This window comes from Pinus tabuliformis, chromosome 7 (assembly GCF_031772625.1).
Source record: "Pinus tabuliformis cultivar Carrire ecotype Pingquan chromosome 7, CPIR1, whole genome shotgun sequence".
Taxonomy (NCBI): domain Eukaryota; kingdom Viridiplantae; phylum Streptophyta; class Pinopsida; order Pinales; family Pinaceae; genus Pinus; species Pinus tabuliformis.
The window spans coordinates 1,430,535,821-1,430,547,414 of NC_142293.1; the positions used below are offsets into that span (position 1 = coordinate 1,430,535,821).

The following is an 11,594-nucleotide window of genomic DNA, read 5'->3' on the forward strand; positions in this document are numbered from 1 at the left end:
CAACTAATCTATGCTTCCTGCTGTACTAGGAAACAACTACTGACCCAGTGCTAAAGACACCACTTGAAGTACTCTTCCGATCTGTGGAGCTCCCTGCACAATTTGCATTTGTGAGCCCTTAAGCCTCACTTCATCAACTTGTCTGTACCACAATCCATAATTCAATGTGCCTCTGAGATACCTCAAAACATGCTTCGTAGCAACCCAGTGAACTCTGGTTGGTTCCATCATGAACTGACTTAGCTGATCGACTATAAAACAAATATCAAGTCGTGTGTTGACCAAGTACATCAACGACCCGATGAGTTGCCTATATGCTATAGCATCCTCTCGCTTTGCTCTACTAGCATCCACCTTCCTCTAGTTTGTGACTAGAGGCGTGGCCATGGGCTTGCAATCCTACATATGAAATCTCTGGAGAATCTCTGTAGTGTACTTCTCCAATCCCACGAAGATGTCACCATCACCCTGACAAACCTCCAATCCAAGGAAATAGTGCATAAGCCCAAATCCTTCATCTCAAACTCCCTTGCAAGTTTCTCCTTTCAATCCTAGATCAAGTTCTCTGCTCTAGTCAATATAAGGTTGTCAACATAGAGCACTAAAATGAGCGAAAGCCCTCCAACCATGATGTAGTACAGGTTGGAATCTGCCTCTCTCTTAGTGGAGCACAACCCTCGAAGGTAGTTGTCAATATGAGTGTACCAAGCTCTAAGAGACTGTTTGTGCCCATAAAGAGCTCTAATCAACTTGTACACACTTGTGTCTTTGTTGAATTGCTCAAACTCCTCAGGCTGCTCGATATAAATCTCCTCCCCATCCACTCCGTTAAGGAATGCTGTCTCCATGTCCATTTGGTGGATCTTCCACCCCATCTGTGTTGCAAGTGCCAAAATAGTCTTGATGGATGAATACCGTGCTATTGGGGCAAAGGTCTCATCATAGTCTATGCCCTCAATTTGTGAGAAGCCCTTGGCCACAAACCTGGCCTTGTACTTCTCCACACTCCCATCTGCTCCATGCTTCGCCTTGTACACCCAACGTGAACCAACTACTAATTTGCCCTCAGGTTGTGGTACAATCTCCGAGACATCATTCTTCATGATGGATGAATATTCCTCTCCCATGGAGTCTTGACAAACCTGCTGCCAAACATGTTGAGAAGCTGTCTCCTTATAACTAGAAGGCTCAGTGTTCACCACCTCTGTCATTAGTGCCATATATCTTGTGTAAATCCGTGGTTGCTCGCTGTGCCTAAACATGGTGCTAGGAGCTTCAACATGCTCTTGGGCCTCCTCAATCAACTTCTTGGCCCACTTGGCTTTCTTCCTCCCTATGCTAGGAGTCTCTGAGTAGTTGTCTACTCTTATCCTAGTTTCTTCTCCTCATCATTCTGCTCTCCATCCTGTTGTGGGTGCCGCTGTGCGGGCCTCTTGCCACCCGGCTGAGACATTATCTGTGATCCTTATTGACACTCCTACTTGGGAGCGAGTAGCTCCTCCATCTTAGGATTTCTAACTTGCTCTCCTTCTAAGGACTCCCTCAGAGCTTTGGACTCCTCAAGCCTCACATCTTGCCTGAGAACCGTCTTCTTGAGTCCTGGTAGATACACCTTGTATGCTTGAGTTGTCTCACTATATCCCACGAAAATGCCCTTTTTTGTTGTGGGCTCCAACTTCTTCCTACTATCTTTGGACACATGACAAAAGACTTTTGTGCCAAAGATACGAAAGTGTGAAACATCATGCTTCTTTCCTGTGAAAGCTTCCTCTGGTGTGACTCGACCAATAACCCTGTGTGGACTCCTGTTCTGCAGAAATACTATCGTGTTGCATGCCTCAACGCACAAGAACATAGACAGTCCGTGATCATGCAACATGGCCTTGGCTGCTCCAACAATACTATGGTTCTTCCTCTCAGCGACCCCGTTCTGCTGAGGGTTATGGGGTGCTATCAACTTTCTTCTAATGCCCTCCTTCACACACAAATCCTTGACGACACTGGTGACATATTCTTCACCATTGTCACTTCTCACTGCCTTGATCTTCTTCCTAGTCTAGTTTTCTACCAAGGCCTTAAACTCCATGAACTTGGTTAAGACCTCATATTTCTTCTTCATAAAAAATATCCAAGTTTTTCGAGAATAATCATCAATGAAAGTAACATAATCCCTGTCTCATAAGAGATGGAGAAGAGAAGGGCTTGCATACATCTGAATGCACCAACTCCAAAATCCCGTTGGCTCTACTGCCTCGGCCCTGAAAGGAAGTCTTGGCATACTTGCCAAGTGTGCACCCCTTGCACACATCATGCTGGTAATCTTGTGACTATTTGCTGCACATGTCTCAACCTGCAACCTGTAAAGGTTCTTCACCCTCAGACCTATTTGCTTCACTGCTCAAGAAGCTAAGTGCTTGGGGTATGCCTTACCTCTGCTGAAGATGACATCATATCCCTTGTCCTCAAGGGTTGCTACTGAAAAAAGGTTCCTCTTCAATCTTAGAGCATAGACGACATCTCTGAGATGGAGAGGGCTCCCAAACTCCCTCTTAAAGCTGATAGTACCAACTCCCTTTGATGCATACTTGCCATCATGTCCTAGCTCGATCTGAAACTGCATGTCCTTCTCCTTCAGTTGCCTGAAATACTTCGTGTTCCTGGTGATGTGGAAGGAGGCTCCAGAATCAATATACCACATGATGCTCCCTTCTAAGCTTGCCATGCAAGCTATCAATGAGAATTTTTTGTCGAACTGAGAAGCAAACACATCTACCTCAGCGGATGCAATCACATTATTCTTACTGGTCACCTTATTCCGATTAGGACATTTAATAGCATAGTGCCCAAACTCATGGCAATGGAAGCACTTGATCTTAATAAGATCCTTCTTCTTCTTCTCGCCCTTTTGACTAGACTCGACCTTCCCTTTGCTGTTCTTGCTCTTGGCTTTGCCTACTAGAGCAATGTTCTCCTCGTCCTCTGTTTTTGCTGATCTACCATCTCTGGTCCCTCTCCGGATCTCTTCCTAAACGAATCTCCGGATCTCTTCCTAAACGCAGCTAGTCCATAACCTATTGACTGGGAAAAATCTCTCTGCCATTGACAACATCTTGGAAACCATACCAAGACTTGTGAAGTCCTAGTAAAGCAAAACTGACAAGGTCCTACTTAGGTACAGTGACACGCACACCACCTAGCTCATCTCAAACCCGAGTGAACTTCAATGACACCCACACCACCTAGCTCATCTCAAAGCCGATTGAACTTCAAAAGATATGTGACGATGGGCTCTCCTTGTCTCATCCAGATGCTCCTTAGATTCTCCTTAAGAGCAAGTTTCCTGGCATCACTGGTACTCTAATATAGATATAAAATAGTTTTGAACATCTCAAAGGTTGTCTTCTTCTCATGGATATGAGGAACTATATGATCTTTGACCCCTTCTCGAATAGCCCTCTTGGTCTTGATATCATTCTTAGTATGTTGGGTCAACTTTGGGGATTTTGTTGTGGTAGTATAACGTTCTTGACGAAGTCTCCCACCCCATTAGCCTCCAATACTGTCATGATCCTCCCTTTCTAAGAGACAAAGTTAGAGGCTCCCTCTAAACAATGTTCTGATGTCAATCCTTGGAATGTTATCTTGCTTACCCAGAGAGCTCTTTTTCACAATCCAGTGCTAACCTTTTGATTGATCTGCGCTAGTCACAAACTCATCTTGGTGCCTGTCTTTATATTGATCGTTGCTCTGTTACCTTGTGAAATTTCCACGAAATCCTGCAACTGCTATGATGACAAATCTGAAACTAATTTTGTTGCACCAAGACACAGGATTTCTCTACGATAGATAAGCAACGGAATAAAAGAAACACAGAGATAAAGAACACAGTCACACAATAACACAATATTTTTCTAGGGAACCCAACTGGGAAAACCCTCTCCTTGCAAATAGATTTTATTGAGAAAAATTGAGCAAACAAAATATTTACAAGGCAAATTGTTTCAACAGAAAACAAAGCTGTTCTCACTTCTAATACTTAACTCAAAACCTCCCTGCAAGAACTCGACACAACTCCTATTTCCTTGTGCTTTCTGGCTCTTGTTTGTTAGCGCTGGAAATCCTTATTTCCTAGCGTAGATCTAAGCCCCTATTTCTTAGGAATTTCTCCAAAGCTGCTCTCACTTCTAATACTTAACTCAAAACCTCCTTACAGGAACTCGACACGACTCCTATTTCCTTGTGCTTTCTAGAGCCTATTTGCTAGTGCTGGAAATCCTTATTTCCTAGCGCAGATCTAAGCCCCTATTTCTTAGGAATTTCTCCCTAAATCCTAGCGCACATCACAATGGAAATTCTCTCTCTCAAAATGTGTATATGCTGCTCCTTACACGCTCTGCTAGCAAGAACTCTTTCTCATACAAACTCGTGCTCAACACTAATGGTTTAATGATGTGCCTTTGACCTCCTTAATCTTTTTGACTCGTGCTAAATCTGGCAAGTTAATTTTTAGAACTCGGACTTGTGATTGATTTGTTAACTGAGTCGAACTGACTCTTCTAACTCGTCCTAGCCTCAATTAGACATTGAAACTCTCACTCATCCTTTTCCAAATATAAACTCGGACTTGGAGACAAACAAAACTGAGCCTCCAAATTCTGCGCATGAGTTAACTGCTCCATGACTCGTCCTCGAACTCGTGCAAGCTAAAGAAGGATTGATCAAGGTCTTTCTTGACTAAGGTGCAAGTCAAGAAGACCTTTCTCACTACTATTTTGAACATATTTCTCATGTGCTATGCAGGGTGTTCTTTATTCGCATGTGGATGCATTTTGATTTTGCAAAGTAGAGTTTGTCTCTACCGATTCTCTCTATTTGTTCCTTTTAGTTTTTTCTCTTGTTTTTTGCTATTGTTGTGTGTATCTTTCGCTATTGTTGTTGTTGTTGTTGTTGTTTTTAATTAATTTAAACATTTTTTAGCATGACTAATTTGTTTAAATTTAGATGTGATGTAGTGTAGGTATAGGAAGGAGGAGGATTTTGATGAGACTCTTGAAATATCTTTGTGAGAGAGATGTGGGCCAGTGCAACAGAGGTAAGGTAGATGGTGAGTTCTTATTTGTTGGAAAGCCCATGTATGCTATGCTATGAAATTGTTCTCATTTAAATTAAAAATTCTCCTCCCTTGGCTATTTAGGGTTTGTGATTTTTTTTTTCTCGTTAAAACTGAGCTAATTATATTACAAAAAAGTCAAAATTACTACAAAAATTACATCTGGGCCAAAGCCCTGTTTCTTCAGAGAAGATATCAGTCATTGCTACCTTGCAGAGAGGAGCGACACGTAGCATACAGTAATCGACACGATGGATACATGACATGACACGGAAAGTGCCGAAATTGACACGATGGATGCTTTACTGGACAAGGTGAACACAAATCGACACGCTGTGTATGGAAAACGACATGGTGAACATGTTGAACGACGCGTGGGCTGAGACTATGGTGATATGGACCGAAATTACAGACATAAACCCCATAACTGATATACAAAAACATAAATATGAAAAGGTCAGAGAAATTCATTCCTTGCTGCCCAGACTTGGCGACTTCTGAGTTAATCTTCATCCGTGGAGTGAGGCTCATCAGTTGCAGGACCCTTGAATTTTTCCGCTGCTTCCTTTCCCTGGCACGAGCTACTCTGAACAGGTTCCTTACCCGGGCACGAGCTTCTCTGAACAGGTTCACTGGGGCCAGCTTCATCCGTCTGAACCGGACGCGTGAAGTCTACAGTGGGAGTCTCCATGTCAACCCGCGGGACAGTCACCGTATCCAAGCGCCCCCGAGCACTGCTGCAATGCTCCACTGTAACTGACACTATCAGAGTGTTATTGGCAAAAGCACAGGGAATTCTATATCTAATGGCCGGATGTTCCGAGTGACCACACTCCGGAATGCCCCAGTTGCCTCTAACATTGCGGCCTGGAGGCCTGTTTTGCTCAGAGGTAATTTCAACAGAGGACGATGGAGAAATCTCAGGCCTCTGAGAGGCAAAACGCCCCCGTGACACTCCTCTGCGACTGCTCATCCTGAGCCTCTCCCTTGGCATTTGACAATGGCCTCCCACACCAGCAATTCCTCCAGAAACCTTGTTCCAAGCAATTACCCACTCAAACGGCCTGGGATGCGGCCGAGAGGTTAGGATGGCAACCTTAATAGCTCCCATGCTCCTCGAATGTTGCATCGCATTGAATGGCGACTGCAATCTCCTGTACATTCCCCCAACGTTCCCCTGCTCCAGACTTGACAGACTAACGACATTCCCCTCCGCGTAAAACATTTCGAATTTGCTGATTGCATCGCCTTCCGGCGAATTTAAGGAGCCTGCTCCTTGGCTTGGCATGGCTTGTCCGGGCTGACAGAGGCCCATGTGACAAGCCACATGCCTCATAACTCTTTTAACACGCAGCATGGACGGTGATGGCACCCGCATCCGGGATAGGGTTTGTGATTTTGGTCTTTGAATAAAATCTAATTAATTTTGCATAATATTTTTGTTTTATTTTTATGTCTTTTCAAGATTTCTCATAGGATATTTTGATCGTTATTTAATATTTTTTTGTTTAGTTTAGTGGGTGGGAGATTAATATAGGTCCTAATGGTCCAATATATTTCATAGATGTACTGGGTAAAGGTGAATGTTGTGGTGTAGCTATGGTCACATACATGTGTTTGTTTAAATTAGAAGCATTTTACATTATTGGTAATCTGTTTAATTATGAGTGCAATGCAATGTAGGTAAAAGAATGCAAAGTATCACTAATGAAACTACTGAAATATCTTCATTGAGAGAGACATTATAGTGGAGTGCAGATACAAACATTGAGGTGAGTTTTCTTTTGGTGCAAAATCCATTCATAATCTTCCTGCAACAAACACTATAGTTCTTTTCCCTCTTTACTTATTTAGGGTTTATGATTTTTGGTGTTTGAATAAGATATATCTTTTGGTGCATAAGATTATTCATAAGATATTTGGTCTCTGTTTCAGATTAATATTTTCTTGTCTCTATTTAATATGCTCTATTTTTTGATGTGCAGGGTTTCCTTGGTTGGCCATGGACACTTTTTGGGGTTGTAAAGCATACTCTTGTTTGTCTTTTTATGCTTTTTCTTGTTATTTTTGTTTTTTGTTTTAATTGTTGGTGATATTTTTTACTATTGCTGTTTTCTTTTTTTAGTTTTTTAATTGTTGTGGCTCTTATATCTTTGACTTTCTGAGCATGGCCATGCTAATTTGTGGTTTAATATTCTGTTTTTCTAGTGTCTTTTGATTTATTTTTCTCTTTTTTTGATTCAATGGGTGGAGAAATCAAGAAATACCTTAACAACCCATAATGTGGGTGTAGGGTTGATGTGGAGTCCACAAGTGTAGAGGGCAAAGGTGAAGAGGTATGTAATTGGGGAATTTACTTGTTTATGGGCAAAGGCAAAAAAGGTATGTATAAGGGGAATTTACTTGTTTGCTACTACATAATTATGTCGTTTCATGCCCATTTTAATTTAACTGATTTGTTGCTTCATCCTTATATCATGTGTTTGTTGAAATTTAAATGCAATGCTGAGTAAGAAAGGTGAATGAGCACTAATGATACTATTGAATATCTTTGTGTGAGAGAGACGTGGAACACTATAGCAAAAGTAGAAGCAAAGGTAGAGGGTGAGTTATCTTTTGGTGCAAGGATCATGTAGCATGTATGTTCTATGATAAAATCCTCCTAGATCTTGGTTTAGATACCATGGTTTTCCACCCTTCTTGCCAATTTGGGGTTTTTACTTTTTCGTAGCATAAGATGTACTTCTGTTTAAATTATATGCATTTTCTATTATTTGGAATTGTCTTATTTATTGGATGTAGTGCAAATGCAGGTAAAGGAAGGTGGCCGAGCAAATGTGGAGGAACAATGTTGAAAATTCTGATTTTTTTTTGTGTAAGAGAGACTTGGAGTAGTGTAGGAGAGTGCAAAGGTAGAGGGTGAATTCTCTCTGATTTTTTTTTTTTTTGTGTAAGAGAGACTTGGAGTAGTGTAGGAGAGTGCAAAGGTAGAGGGTGAATTCTCTTTTGGTTCTGATATGCTTATCTTCTCATTTTCAATACAATGGTTCTCCCTCCCTCATTCCTTATTTAGGGTTTATGATTTTTGGTCATTGAATAAAATGTAGTTTTGCATAATATTATTGATAATTATTTTTGGTCTTGGCTTATGAATAAGATTTATTATAATATTTTTCAATGTTTGTTTAATATTTCTTATAAGATATTTGTTGTTTGTCTTGGAACTTTTTGGTTTTCATTTAATATTTTATGGTTTGGTTTTTGTTGGATTTAGGAAGTGGAGATATAGAGGTAGGTCCTAGGAATGGTGCAAATTGCATAAGTACATTTGGTGAAGGGGAAGACTAAGTAGGAGGAGGAGGTGGGTATGGTTTCATGTGTCCTTTTAAATTAAATGCATTTTATATTATTTGAGATTTATTTGTATGGTGAGTTCAATGCAAATCTAGGTAAAGGAAGGTGGAGGAACACTCATGAAACTATTGATATCTTTTTGTGTGAGAGAGACTTGGTGAAATATTGGAGAGTGCAAAGGTACAAGGTGAGTTCTCTTTTAGTTCCAACATCGATATTTTCTCATTTCAATATAATGGTTCCTAGACTGCTTCACATTTCTCACAAGATATTTTGTGTATTTGATATTTCAATTTTTGCATCATATTTCTCACAAAATATCTTGTGTGGTTGATATCTCTTTTTTGTTATTCAATGGATGGGAAAATTAATGGAAGACCTAGTAGCTCATATTGTGGGATTACAGTTCATGCAAATTCCAGACATGTAGAGGAAAAAGGTAAAGGGGAGGTATGTATCACTTGCTTTTGTCTACATAGTTTTATAATTCCATGGTGTTTTAAATTAACTCAATTGTTGCTTCAAAATTATATCATGTGTGTTTATTTAAATTTAGAGGCAATGCATGTAAAGTAAGGCTGAATGCTAATGAAACTATTGAATATCCTTTTGTGAAAGAGACGTGGGATGCACTATAGATGAGGCAAAAGTAGAGGTAGAGGAGTTATGGTCCAAGACCCATGTACGTTTTGCATAGAATTTTCTCTTTTCTTATTAATTTAAGGTTTACAATTTTTGGCCTTACATAAGATGTACTTACTTTCATATATAATTATTTATAAGAGTTTTGTTGTTTGTTTAACGTTTCTCATACTTTATTTTAGTTTCTTTTGAATATCTCTCATAAGATTTTTTACCCTATATTCGATATTTTTTAGTTTGCTTTTTGTTGGTTTTAGGTGATGCAACAATAAAGACAAGTCTCAAGGCTGTTGTAGATTCAACTTGTGCTTTCAAGAAGAACATGACTCAAGATGAGGAGGTATGTATGGTTCCATGTGTGTTTGATTAATTTAAAGGCATCACATATCATTTGCGATTTATTTGTTTGTGAATATGATGAAATGCATGTAAAGTAAGGTTGAATGCTAATGAAACTATTGAATATTTTTTTGTGAGAGAGTTGTGGGATGCACTATAGATGAGGCAAAAGTAGAGGTAGAGGAGTTATGTTATGGTGCAAGACCCATGTATGTTTTGCATAGATGGTTCTCCTCCCTACTTATCTATTTAGGGTTTAGGATTTTTGGCCTCTACATCTGATTTTTGCACATGATTATTCATAAGGGTTTTATTGTTTGTTTAAGTTTCTATTTAATATCTCTCATAATAATTTTTGCTCTATATTTGATATCTTCTAGTTTGGTTTTTGTTGGTTTTAAGCAATGGAGAAATAAAGACAAGTCTGAAGGCTGTTGTAGATTCTACTTGTGCTTTCAATGAAGAACACAACTCAAGATGAGGAGGTATGTATGATTCCATGTGTGTTTATTTAATATAGAGGTATCACATATCATTTGTGATTTATTTATTTATGAATGCAATGCAACGAAGAAGAGTGTAGAGGCGAAGGTGGATGGTGAGTTATGTTTTGATTATGTTATGAATTTGATTCATGAAACTATTGAATTATCTATATAGCAACACTATATTATAGTGAAAAGATAGTAGTAAAGGTGAGTTCTCTTTTGGTGCAAAATCTGTGCTATGCTATGAAGTCCTCATGTTGGTCTTTGTTTTATATTTCTCCAAAGATATTTAGTATATATTTAATATTTGTCATAATATTTTATGGTCTCTATTTAATACTCTTCTATTTTTTAATGTGCAGGATGTCCTTGATTGGTTGTAGACGCCTTTTGGGATTGTAAAGAAGAGTTTGTCTACTATTTTTCTTTGTTTTGTTTTTGTTATTTTCATTTTCTTTTTGCTTTTGTTGCTGCTATATTTTTCTATTCCTTTGTTTTTGTACAACTACTGTTATTTTTTTACATTTGTGAGCATGGCCATGCTAAATTGTGGTTTAGTATTTTTTATTTTCATGTTTGCTTTCTTTTTCTTTTTCATTTTTTTTTATATACCTTTGTTCATGGTTTTTGTTTTGGGTTCTATGAGTGTGGAAATTAAGGCAAGCCTTAACAACACATATTGTGGATTTAGGGCTGATGAAAATTCAACAGATGTAATGGGCGAAGATGAAAGAGGTATGTATGAGGGAATTCACTAGTTTTTTGCTACGTAATTTAATGGTTCCATTTTGTTTTAATTGAACTCTTTTGTTGCTACTTATATCATGTGTGCTCATGTAAATTTATTATAGACAATATGGGTAAATTTATTATAGGAAATATGGGTAAAGGAAGGTAATTGGAATCTTCAAGCATAAGCAAAACTTTCTTCTTATTGAGTAGAGTTTGTACATATGGATGAAACAAAATAGAATTTTCAATCCAAGTTATCACATACTACTTTTCATCTACATTTGGGAGGGGTACTAGGCACTTTGTGCAATCCAAGTTATGACATACTAGTTTTCATCTACACTTGGGAGGGGTACTAAGCACTTTGTGCCACTAGAGAGTGTAGGTTTCTTACATGTGTATTTCAATCTCAACATTTTCATTAAAACATGAGACATAGGCAATATTGGTAAACAAAGGTAATTGGAATGTTCAAGCATAAGCAAAACTTTCTTCTAACTGAGTAGAGTTTGTAGACATGGATGAAACAAAACAATTTTTTCAACCCAAGCTATGACATACTAGTTTTCATCTTACATTTGAGAGGGGTACTAAGCACTTTGTGCAATCCAAGTTATGGCATACTAGTTTTCATCTTCACTTGGGCAGGGTACTAAGCATAGTAGTTTTCATCTACATTTGGGAGGGGTACTAAGCACTTTGTGCCATTGGAGAGTGTAGGTTTTTTAATCTCAACATTTTCATTAAAACATGAGACATTTGTCCTTTTAGCCCCATAATAATATCTACAGCTTTCTATATTGTTGCTTCATGAAAAATTGCTTCTAATTGAGTAGAGTGTTTGTAGATATGGATGAAACACAACAGTTTTTCAATCCAAGTTATGACCATACTAGTTTTCATCTACAATTGGGAGGGGTACTAAGCAA

General features: G+C 38.8%; 2 long non-coding RNA genes across 3 annotated transcripts; both read left to right on the top strand.

Moving 5' to 3' along the window:
• Nucleotides 1-5,010: 5,010 nt before the first annotated feature.
• Nucleotides 5,011-7,277, top strand: LOC149253052 (uncharacterized). Of its 2 annotated transcripts, none has more exons than XR_016266111.1 (3): nt 5,011-5,104; nt 6,794-6,882; nt 7,096-7,277. It is a non-coding gene; the product is annotated as an uncharacterized LOC149253052 (long non-coding RNA). The 2 variants fall into 2 exon arrangements; XR_016266112.1 differs by having other exon boundaries at nt 5,011-5,092.
• An 899-nt stretch (nt 7,278-8,176) lies between these two features.
• LOC149253053 (uncharacterized) lies at nt 8,177-10,530 on the top strand. Its single transcript, XR_016266113.1, has 5 exons — nt 8,177-8,651; nt 8,842-9,146; nt 9,364-9,446; nt 9,848-9,930; nt 10,296-10,530. It is a non-coding gene; the product is annotated as an uncharacterized LOC149253053 (long non-coding RNA).
• The last annotated feature ends 1,064 nt before the right edge of the window (nt 10,531-11,594 follow it).